Genomic DNA, 12,578 nt, shown 5'->3' with positions numbered 1-12,578 from the left:
GTCTGTGCAATCCTTCTGCCTAGTCCGCCATCTTGCCCCGCCTGGGTGATTTTCTTTTGGGGTCTCTTCTGTTTGGGGTTCTTTGGACTTCCTGAATGGATATATTCTCATCTTTTCTCATATCAGGGAAGTTCTCTTCCAACAAATCTTGAACAATTTTCTCAGTGGTTTTATTTTTCTCTTCCTGTTCTGGAATTCCAATGACATGTAGCTTATTCCCTTTGATGGTATCCCACATGAATCTTAGGCTTTCTTCATTTTGGTTTTATCTTTTTTCTGATTGATCCCTTTCCAATGAAATATTTAGGTATTTGTCTTCAATCTCATTAATTCTGTTTTCCATTGCATTAGTTCTACTCCTTTGCCCTTTCAATGTGTTATCTATTTCTGATAACTTAGTATTAATCTTCTGAATTTCTATCGTAGATTTAGAATCATTTCTAATTTTTCATTAATTTTGTCATTTTGTTCTTGTATTTTCTTCCAATATGCTTCTAGGGTTTTGTCTGACTTTTCCTTGGTCTGTCTCTCAGTCCTTTGAAGAAACCTACATATAATTCTTTTGAATTCCTTATCAGAGAGTTCCAATGCTGCTTCTTCCTCAAGGATGTGTTCTGGGTCTGTATCCTGCTCCCTTGCTTCTACCACTTTATCTTGCTTCTTTGTGTGGACTGTGATGGTCTGTTTTCTCTGAGACATCATGGCATTGTTGTATTTAGATGTCCGTTAACTGTTTGTGAAGAGCAGCCAACTGTGAGTCAGGATCTTCTTGGTGGTTGTTTATTATTGGCCTGTTGGTGGAGGTGGGAGCAGTGGCTCTCACTCAGTAAATGAAGATGCAGTAGGTGTTGATGTAGTTGTGTTCTATGGGGACTGTTGCTGTCTTCCACTCAGACAAAAATAACAATTGAATAACCATAAAAAAACTAAAAGCAAATGGACAAAACACACACCATGTAATCACATGGTCACAGTAATCAAAAAAGAAAAAAAGGGAAAAATAAAAATAAAAGAAAACCCCACAATATCTCGGGAGAAGCAATTAGAGAAAAATGGTAGAGAAGGAGAATAATGAAGGAAAAAAATGGGAAAAAAGCAAAAATAAAAATAAAGAACAGGGTTAACGATGAGAAAGAAAAAAAAGAATTGCAAGCAGGAACAAGAAAAAGGAAAAAATTTGAAAACTAGAACCTGGGAGGGGAAGAATTATAGTAAAAAGGATAAAAGTAATAATAATAGTAGTAGTTTTTAAACAGACAAAAACAAACAAACTAAAAAATAGAAAACAGAAAAAAAAAATTGGGCCAGGGCATCCAGACTCCATCCACAGACACAGCCTGGGATGGAGTTCCTGCCACCCCAGAATGTGGGTGGGAATGAGGGTTGGCCACACCTCTGTTCATCAAGAGGATGTGGAGTATAAGAGTAACAAGGAGAATGTCACACCTTTTCTGTTGTCCGTGTCTGGAATGTCCTTGTGGTTCCCGACAAGTAGATCCTGCTCTTAAGTCCCTGGAATCTGGGAGAATGCTGTTGCTTTAAATATTCAAAATGGTCAAATCACTTGTAAACATTCAAAATGGCTTCACCCTCCAGATAGGTAAAAATCCACAGCTCAGCCCCCAGTCCTCTCTGCTGCTTCCCCTTTTATTCACCAGTCACCAGAGCAGTCCTCTGTGCAGTCCCTGGCTAGCAGGGCTGATTTTTAGGTTAATTCTTAGGTCTTACCACCACTCAGCAATATCCAAGCTTTCTGTGCCATCAGGATTGCTGCAATACCACAGCTCCATATGTCTCCTTTTTGGTGTTTTCATGCAAATTATTCTGCTCATTGGAGTTTTGTCCACTCCTATATCCTTCTCTTCAAGGCTCAGGGGTCCAGGATTATGTTCTATATCTGTGTTAATTGGTTCCCCTTTTCTTTGTTGAAGAGGGTCTGTGCAGTCTTTCTGCCTATTCTGACATCTTACTGGAACTTGATGTCTGATTTCTTGACTGCTGTTTCCATAGGTCTGATTGTGGATCCAAGTAGAATGAAATCCCTGACAATTTCAGTCTTTTCTCCATTTATCATGATGTTGTTTATTGGTCCAGTTGTGAACATATTTGTTTTTGTTACGTTGAGGTGTAATCCGTACTGAAGACGTAGTCCTCTATCTTCATCAGTAAGTAAGTCATCTTCATTTTCAGTAAGCAAGGTTGTGTCATCTGCGTATCGTAGGTTGTTAACGAGTCTTCCTCCAACCCTGATGCCAGCTTCTAGGATTATTTTCTCAGTATACAGATCAAATAACTATGGTGAAAGGATACAACCCTGGCACACACCTTTCCTTAATTTAAAATATTCAGTATCCCCTTGTTCTTTTCAAATGACTGCCTCTTTGCCTATGTACAGGTTCCTCGTGAGAACAATTAAGTGTCCTGGAATTCCCATTCTTCACAATGTTATCCATAATTTGTTATGATCCACACAGTTGAATGCCTTTGCATAGTCAATAAAACACAGGTAAACCTCTTTCTGGTACACTTTGCTTTCAGCGCAGATCCCTCTGACATTAGTAATGGTATCCTTCATTTCACATCCTCTTCCTGAGTCCAGCTTGCATTTCTGGAAATTCCCTGTCAATGTACTGCTGCAGCCAGTTTTGAATTACCTTCAGCAAGATTTTATTTGCATGTGATATTAATGATATTGTTCAATAATTTCCACATCCTCGTAGATCACATTTCTTTTAAATGGGCACAGATATCTATCTCTTCCAGTCAGTTGGCCTGGTATCTCTCTTCCAAATTTCTTGGCATAAATGACTAAGTGACTTCAGCACTGCATCCATTTGTTGAATGGGTACTTTGTCAACTTCTGAAGCCTTCAGTTCAGCTTGGACTTTTCCCTCCAATACCACTGGTTCTTGAGCATATGCTGCCTCCTGAAATGGTTGAATGTCAACTAATTCTTTTTGGTACAGTGACTCTATATATTCTTCTTTTGATGCTTCCTGCATCATTCAATATTTTGCCCACCGTTCAATATTGCAGTGAGGCTTGAATTGTTTGTTTAGTTCTTTCAACTTGAGAAATGCCAAGTGTGTTCTTCCCTTTTGGTGTTCTAACTCTAGGTCTTTGCATATTTCATTATAATACTTTGTCTTCTCCATCCACCCTTCGAAATCTTCTGTTAATCTCTTTTATTTCATTTCTTCCATTTGCTGTAGCTACTTCCCACTCAAGAGCAAGTTTCATAGTCTCTTCTCCCATCTACTTTGGTCTTTTCTTCCTCTCCTGTCTTTTTAATGATCTTTTGCTTTCTTCATATATGCTGTCCTTAATGTCATCCCACAATTTGTCTGGTCTTAGGTCTTTGGTGTTCAATGCATCAAATCTATTTTTTCAGAAGATCTCTAAATTCAGGTGGGATATACTCAATATACTACATTGGCTCTCAAGGACTTATTTGAATTTTCTTCTGCTTTATCTTGAATTTGCATTTGAGCAATTGATAATCTGTTCCACACTCAGCTCCTGACCTTGTTTTCAGTAATGATATTGAGCTTCTTCATCACATCTTTCCACCAATGTGGTTGATTTGATTCCTGTGTATTCCATCTGGTGAGGTCCAAAAGTAAAGTCACTATTTTGTTAAAAAAAGTATTTGCAATGAATAAGTTGTCAATCTTGCAAAAATTCTATCATGCAAGCTGTGATGTCTTTTCTATCACCAAGGCTATATTTTTCCAACTACTGATGCTTCTTCTTTGTTTCCAACTTTTGCATTCCAATCACCAGTTATTATCAATAAAGCTTGACTGCAGGTTTGGTCAATTTCAGACTGTGGAAGTTGGTAAAAATCTTCAATTTCTTTATCTTTGGCTTAGAGATTGGCACTTAAATTTGAATAATAATAGTATTAACTGGTCTTCTTTGTGTTGTTGTTGTTGTTATGTGCCATCAAGTCAACCCTATGTACAACAGAATGAAACACTGCCCAGTCCTGTGCTATCTTCCTTGTAGGGATACAGATATTATCCTATCACTGACAGCATTGTACTTCAGGATAGGTCTTGAAATGTTCTTTTTGATGATAAATGTGATGTAATTTCTCTTCCTTTTGTCATTCCTGGCATAGTGGATCAAATGAGTGTCTGATTCAAAACCAAATCTAGTCCATTTCTGTTCACTAATACTTAAGATATTGGTCTTTATGTGTTCCATTTCATATCTTACAACTTCTTTTTCCTATGAATTTACAAATTCATGCTTTGTACATTCCATGTTCTATTCCATGCTGCTATTCATAAAGTTTTCAGTGACAATTTTTTTTAGAAATGGGTCACCATGTAGTTCTTCTCAGTCTGTCTTAGTCTAGAAGCTCTGCTGAAACCTGTCCACTATGGGTGATCTTGCTGGTATTTGAAATACCAACAGTATAGCCTTCAGCCTCACAACAACATGCAAGCCACCACAATATGGTAAACTGACAAACTGGTGGAATGGAGCACTATTGAAAAATAAGGAGCTAGGGCTTTTCATACTAAAATGGAGCAAAGTGAACAAGCAAGATACAGAACGTAGCACAGGTGTTAATAGAGTGTTGGAAGGGGATTGGGGTCTGGGATTGAAAGGGAGAAAGTACATTATGTTCCCTTATTTTATACCATTTCAGTGGGTTCCAACATACTATTGTGATGAAGGCTCAGAACTAGACAATGTTTTGTTCTATTACATAAGGATGTAATGAGTTGCAGCTGACTTGATGGCAGAAAACAACATATTTTTAATCATAGACATGTCTCTTTTTGGGTTAAAGAGAAAGCAGAAATGCATGTTGAAAGAATATGGAGAAAGTTTAGGTGGAATTCTTGGTGGAATTGTAGGGACTAAAAAGACTTGTCTGTTGTACTGTAGTGTCTTGTGTGTTGCTATGAGGTTGGAGACTATGCCACTGGTATTTCAAATACTGGTAGGGTTACCCATGGTGGACAGTTTTCAGCAGACCTTCCAGACTAAGACAGACTAAGAAGAAGGAAAGGCCCATCCACTTCTCAAAAAATTGGCTAGTGAAAACCTTATGAATAGCTGTGAAACACTGTCTGATATATTACTGTAAAACTTTATGAATATCCCTGAAACATTATCTAATGTAGTGATGGAAGATGAGCCCCTCAGGTCAGAAGGGCACAAAATATGACTAGGGAAGAGCTGCTTCCTCAGAGTAGAGCTGAGCTTAATGACATGGATGGAGTAAAACTTGGGACCTCCATTTGCTGATGTGGCATGACTCAAAATGAGAAAAAACAGCTGCAAACATCCATTAATAATTGAAACATGGAATGTATGAGGTATGAATCTAGGAAAATTGGAAGTTGTCAAAAATGAAATGGTACACATAAAGATCAATGTCCTAGGCATTAGTGAACTGAAATGGACTGGTTTTGGCCATTTTGAATCAAATAACCATATGATCTACTATGCTAGGAATGACAAATTGAAGAGGAATGATGTGGCATTCATTGTCCCAAAGAATGTTTCAAGATGTATCCTGAATTACAATGCTGTCAGTAATAGGATGATATTCATATGCCTACAAGGAAGACCAGTTAATACTAGCATTTTTTCAAATTTATGCACCAACCATCAAAGCCAAAGATGAGGAAATTGAAGATTTTTTACCAACTTCTGCAGTCTGAAATTGACCAAACATGCAATCAAGATGTGCTGATTATCACTGGTGATTGGAATACAAAAGTTGGAAACAAAGAAGAATCACTGCTAGTTGGAAAATTTGACCTTGGTGATAGAGATAACCCTGGAGATCACATGATAGAATTTTGCAAGACCAACAACTTATTCATTGCAAATACCTTTTTACAACAACACAAATGGTGGCTACACAGGTGGACTTTGCCAGATGGAGTATGCAAGAATCAGATCAACTACATCTATGGAAAGAGACGATGGAGAAGCTCAATATCTTCAGCCAAAACAAGGCCAGCAGCTGATTGTGGAACAGACCATCAACTCATATGCAAGTTCAAATTGAAGCTGAAGACAATTAAAACAAGTCCATGAGAGCCAAAATATGACCTTGCTTATATCTGTCCTGAATTTAGAGACCATCTAAAGAATAGATTGGATGCATTGAACACAAATGACTGAAAACCAGAGGAATTATGGGATGACATTAACAACAGCATCCTTGAATAAAGAAAAATGTCATTAAAAATAGAGGAAATAAAGAAAAGACCAAAATGGATGTTAGAAGAGGGTCTGAAACTTGCCCTTGAAAGAAGAGTAGCTAAAGTAAATAGAAGAAATGACAAGGTAAAAGAACTGAACAGAAGATTTCATAGAGCAGCTTGAGAAGACAAAGGCAATTATTATAATGAAATGTCCAAAGACATGGAATTGGAAAGCCAAAAGTGAAGAACACACTTGGCATTTCTCAAGCTGAAAGAACTAAAGAAAAAATTCAAACCTTGAGTTGCAATATTGAAAGATCCTATGGGGAAGATATTGAATGATGCAGGAAACATCAAAAGAAAATCGAAGCAATACACAGAATCACTGTACCAAAAAGAACTGGTCGATGTTCATCCATTTCAGGAGGTGGCCTATGATCAAGAACTAATGGTATTGAAGGAAGAAGTCAAAGCTGCACTGAAGGAACTGGCGAAGAACAAGGCTCCAGGAATTGATAGAATACCCATTGAGATATTTCAACAAACAGATGCCAAGCTGGAGGCATTCACCTGTCTATGCAAGAAACTTGGAAGAAAGCTACCTGGCTAACTGACTGGAAGAGATCCATATTTGTACCCATTCCAAAGAAAGGTGATCCCACAGAATGTGAAAATTATCAAACAATATCTTTAATATCACACACAAGTAAAATCTTGCTGAATATAATTTAAAAATGGTTGCAGCAGTATATTGGCAAAGTATTTCCAGAAATACATGCTGGATTCAGAAGAGGACATGGAATGAGAGATATCATTGCTAATGTCAGATAGATCTTGGCTCAAAGCAAAGGATATCAGAAAGATGCTTACTTGTGTTTTATTGACTATGCAAAAGCACCCAGCTGTGTAGATCATAACACATTATGGATAACTTTGAGAAGATTAGGACTTCCAGAACACTTAATTGTGCTCTTGAGCAACCTGTAGACCAGGAAGCTGTCATTTGGATAGAACAAGGGGATACTGCATGGTTTAAAATCAGGAAGGGACAACATCAGGGTTGTATCTTTTCACCATACTTGTTCAATCTGTATGCTGAGTAAATAATCAGAGAATCTGGACTATATGAAGAAGAATGCAGAATCAGGATGTGTGGAAGACTCATTAACAACCTGAGATATGCAGATGACACAATCTTGCTTCAAGTGAAGATGACTTGAAGCACTTGCTGATGAAAATTAAAGACTACAGTCTATAGGATGGATTACATCTCTACACGAGGAAAATGAAAATCCTCAACTGTATCACTAAGCAACATCATAATAAATGGCAAAGATTGAAGTTGTCAAACGAAGACTTCATTTTACTTGGATTTACAATCACTCATGGTGGCAGCAGTCAAGAAGTCAAAAGTCATGTGCACTGGGCAAATCTGCTGCAAAAGATCTCTTGAAAGTGTTAAGAAGCAGAAATGTTACTTACCAAGGGAGCTCTGGTGGTGTAGTGACTAAAGCATTTGACTGCTAACCAGAAGGCTGGTGGTTCAAACCCACCAGCCACTCCTCAGAAGGAAGATTGGGCAATCTATTTCTGTAGTGATATAGCTTCTGAAACCCAAGGAAGGGTCACTATGATTAGGATCCAACTTGACAGCGGTAAGTAAGTAAATAGTAAAATGGTGCACCTGATCCAAGCCATGGTATTTTCAGTCACCTCATATGCATGTGAAAGCTGGAAAATGAATAAGGAAGACTGAAGAAGAGTTGATGCTTTTGAATTGTGGTGTTGGAGAAGAATACTGGAAATACCATGGCTTGCCAGGCAAATGAACAAATCTATCCTGGAAGAAGTACAGCCAGAATGCTCCTTGGAAGGGAGAATGGTAAGACTTCGTCTCATGCTTTGGCCATGTTTTCAGAAGGGAACATTACATGGAGAATGATATTGTGCTTGGTAAAGTAGAGGGTCAGTGATAAAGGGGAAGACCCTCAATGAAATGGATTGACACAATGGCTGCAATAATGCACTCAAGGATAGCAAGTGTTGTGAGGATGGTGCAGTACTGAGCAGTGGTTTGTTCGATTGTACACAGGGTCATTTTACATGTGAGCTAACTTGAAAACACCTAACAACAACAGCAACTTAGGGAAGATAGATTAAAAAGCAGAACTCACAAATAATATCACCTTGTCTAGAGTTATCAGATTTAATGTGCCAGGAAGAGCAAGGAGCTGCCACCTTCCTGAGAATGCAGGAAGATTCTGTAGTATGCATGACGTGAAGATGCTGAGAATTCTCCAGGGTCATGTGATCATCATCTAAGCGTGAGCCACCACACAATGCAGGAGCTCCACCATAGTCACAGGCTACTCACTATACTAAAAAGCATCTATTTAGAGAACCTGGGTAGTGCAAATCCTTAATGAGCTCAGCCAATGACTGAAATATTGGAGGTTTGAGCCCAGTCAGAGGTGTCTCAGAAGAAAGGCCTGGTGATCTACTTTGAGAAAATGAGCTATTGAAAACCCTGTGAAGCACAGTTCCACTCTGATACTCATGAGGTCTCTGAGTTAGTGTTGGCTCTAAGGCAATTTTTTTTTTTTTTTTTTAGAGGGTCCACAAGCAATTTCAAAATGCAGGGTTTGTTTGTGAATTGACATGGCATCAAGGAAGTCCCTGTGGACTAATGGTCAGGAGACCTGTAGTCCAGTTTGAACCTTGTCTCTAATTGGCAGTGGGACTCTGGTGAGTCAATCAACCTTTCTCATGTTTCTCTTCAATCAATGAGAATATTGAGTAGGATGATGTCTCAGTCTGTACTAGGGCTCATCACCTCAACTTCCATGAAAGAACTGCTTTACTTGTCCCAGGACAGGCAGATGTCACTAGTTAAATACCAAAAATAAATAAAATGAAGAAAAATTTTTCTAAAAAATTTCTTCTCTGAAAAAAATCTTTGAGGTTGGAAAACAAGTCTCTTCCCAAAATAAATAAATGAAAGAAAACAAAATAAAATGCAATATTTAATATACACATACAATCACACATAGTGGGCAGGACAAAAGCAATTCCTGGCCCCTGAGAAATCTAGGAAGCCCACTCACTGTTTCCAAGCAGCCTATGTCCAATCCACCCAGACAGCGGAAATGGGGAGGTGTGAGAAGGGAGGGGTGGGAACAACCAAGCTGGGATGACTGTATTGGGAGGTAAGCGTAGGAAGAAGAGGAATGCTGGCCCCATTTCTGGGTGAGCTAGAGATGAGAAATGGTGCAAATAAATACAGATTTTCTGAGGCCAAGAGAAGACCTGTGGGAAGGAGCAAAGGTCAGGTTTCCAGACCAGGTTTGATGATCATTTTTGGTTATTTGTTTGTTTTAATTATTTTTTGGTTTACAGAAAACTCATGCAGAAAGTATGGAGAGTTCTCATATTGATTACATTTCTGTCTGTTGCCTTAAGGGAAGAAGTAAGGAGGAGGAGGAAAGAATGGAAGAATTTGAAGTTATGGTCTGATCAGTTAGGGTCACCAAGTGGAAGATGCCAAGGAAATAAAAAATATCTGTGTTATGGGACACTTAGTTTGTGCCAGGCTCTCTGGAGCAAGAGGGGTAGGACAGGAAAAGATTTCAGCAAGAGAGGGTGTGTGGTGGGTCAGGATGGCAAGGCTCCTGGGAGGAAGGATGCATGGAGTAGTTTTCAGGGAAATTCCTGATCCCCAAAGTAGGAGGGGTGATGGCTTATGTTAGTGTTTTTAAGTTAATTGGCAATAATGAAGAAAGATCTATAATTTTACAACAGTTAAAAGTAAGGGAGAAATTAGCCTCTGCTTTCTCTCCTGTAAAATGGGATGGTAACACTTATTTTAAAGGTAGTAGGGGAGACCTTATTTAATCCTAACTGCTCCTGGGAACATCTAGTTCATTCATATTTTTCTCAGCTTGAATGACTCTTAATTCCTTCAATATGCTTCCTTTTCATGTTCCCCATGTCTCTTCTTTGTTTATCACTCATTTTGTGCCTGGATGAGTCATATTGCCTCTCTGTCCTCATTTTCCAGGGCTGAAATGAACGGAGCTCAAGATCCTTTCCAGCTCAGGCACATTTTGGTTCATGTTTGAGAGTGATGAGTTCCAGCCATGCTCTTCTCAATCATGTACTGACCCCATTCGCTTATCCTAAGGCAATGCTACCATGTCTAAGGAATAGACTAAAGTGCTCACTGAGTCCAGGCTGTGGGAAAGCCCATGGACTGGAAGCAGAGTGTGGAGACTCTGACTAGCTTATAACAGGCACACCTGAAAGTATTTATGTGGCAAACAGGAAGGGATGGTGTTAATCACTCTCTGGCCTTGATGCTTTTATTGTCATGGGTCTCCTTAAACACACACACACACAATTCAAGCTGTACCCTCTCTTCCCCCCTAATGCCGAGAAATTAGAATAAAGAAGAGACCTAGAATATAAGAAACTTATTAGAATAAAGAAGAGATTTGGGAGAGGGGAGGGATGGTATGGGAAGAGTCTGTGAGTAACATGATGACATTGGGAAAAGGAAGGACACTGAAACGTGCACAGAAGGTATAGACAAAAGAGGCAAATACTAGTACATGCACAATACTGCATTACCACTAACACCAAACACCAGGCTATGGATGAATGCATAGACAGGTGAGAAGATTGGGCGGGGAGGAATAGCCAAATAGGGATATACCCTATAAATTTGGTGAAGATAATCTTATGCTACTTGTGCTACAAAATTAGCCACGTACATTACAGAAGCAACAGAAGACAGAGTTGGAGTAACTTCTCAGAGACAACCAAACACCTTGAGAGAGAGAATCACCAGGCCTGTGGACTCGAGACCACAGTCTTGGGGGTCATCATGCTCAATTGGGACAACATAGTACCTAAAAATCTTGTTCTACAACCTCTTTGGTGAGTAGCAACTGGGGTCTTAAAAGCTTTCAAGGTGCCATCTAAGAGGCAACTATTGGTCTTCTCTCATCTGAAGCAAAGAAGAATGAGGAAAACCAAAGGTGTCTGGAAACAATTAGTCCAAGGATAAGATGAACCATGAGGACCTCAGCCTTTATGACCCTGAGACTAGAAGAACTAGATGGTGCCCAGCTACCAATGCCAACCACTCAGAAAAGGATCAATAGTGGAGATCCTGGATAGAGTGGGAATAAAAATGTGGAACAAAATTCAAACACACAAAAATGACCAGAATTTCTGGTCAGATAGAGACTGGTGCAACTCCCAAGACTTTGACCCCAGGTTACCTTTTGGGCCTAGAAATGGACTCACTCCCATGGATTGGTTCTTGGCCCAAAAGTAGAAAGACCTACATGCAGAATAGCTACCCCAGGGCAATGTACCCACCTACTCTAGGGAGATATACCCCTTAGAGCAATCAGCCAAGGGACACCAGAGGGGCAGCATTAAAAAAAAAAAAGAAAAAAAAAAAAAGAGATCTAGAAACAAAGACAAGACACAAGAGTAGACAGGAACAAAAGTGGAATATGTAGAAATCAGGAACATTCTCATCTATATTCCAAAAAATCCACAGAATTAGATCACAAGTTGGATGGAGCTTTTGCAAATTTTGAGTGTTTCACATTGTAATGACAAGTCAAAATGTGTTGTTGTTTTTAGGTGCAATCAAGTCAATTTCCATTCATAGCAACCCTATGTACAACAGAACTAAACACTGTCAGTTTCTGTGCCATACTTAAAATTATTGCTGTGTTTGAACTCATTGTTGCAGCCACCGTCAATCCATCTAGTTGAAGGTCTTCCTCCTGGTCACCGACCTACTTTACCCAGCATGATGTCCTTCTCTAGGGACTGGTTCCTCATGATAGCATACTACACAAAGTCTTGCTTCTAAGGATCATTCTGGCTGTACTTCTTCCAAGATAGATTTGTTCATTCTTCTGGCACTCCATGATATATTCAATGTTCTTCGCCAACATCATAATTCAAAGACATCAATTCTTCTTCAATCTTCCTTGTTCATTGTCCAGCTTTCTCATGCATATGAGGAAATTAAAAGTCAAGTCAAGTAGATAAATAAAGTCAACAAGCCAAGTAGATAAATGAAATTACCAGTCCAAATTGGTACTTTTTAACAGACAAATCTTTCATTAAGAAATCTGAATTTATATGGAATATTCACTTTGGAAATGATATAATTTTTTCATGATTTTTTAAAAATTGTGGGTAATTATTCATTACTGGGTGACTTTTCCAAGTATTTTAACTTGAGAGTACAATATATACTTAAGGTGAAGGAGACATTGCCAACTTATATGTGTTCTGATATAAAGATAAAGCATTACTGAAATAAAAATGTTGTTGTTGTTAAGTGCCGTCGAGTCATTTCCGACTCATAGTGACCCC

This window comes from Orycteropus afer, unplaced genomic scaffold, assembly GCF_000298275.1.
Source record: "Orycteropus afer afer isolate SDZICR_OR568_19922 unplaced genomic scaffold, OryAfe1.0 scaffold00300, whole genome shotgun sequence".
NCBI classification, from domain to species: domain Eukaryota; kingdom Metazoa; phylum Chordata; class Mammalia; order Tubulidentata; family Orycteropodidae; genus Orycteropus; species Orycteropus afer.
The sequence above is the reverse complement of the archived record's forward strand: the minus strand, read 5'-3'. Positions refer to the sequence as shown.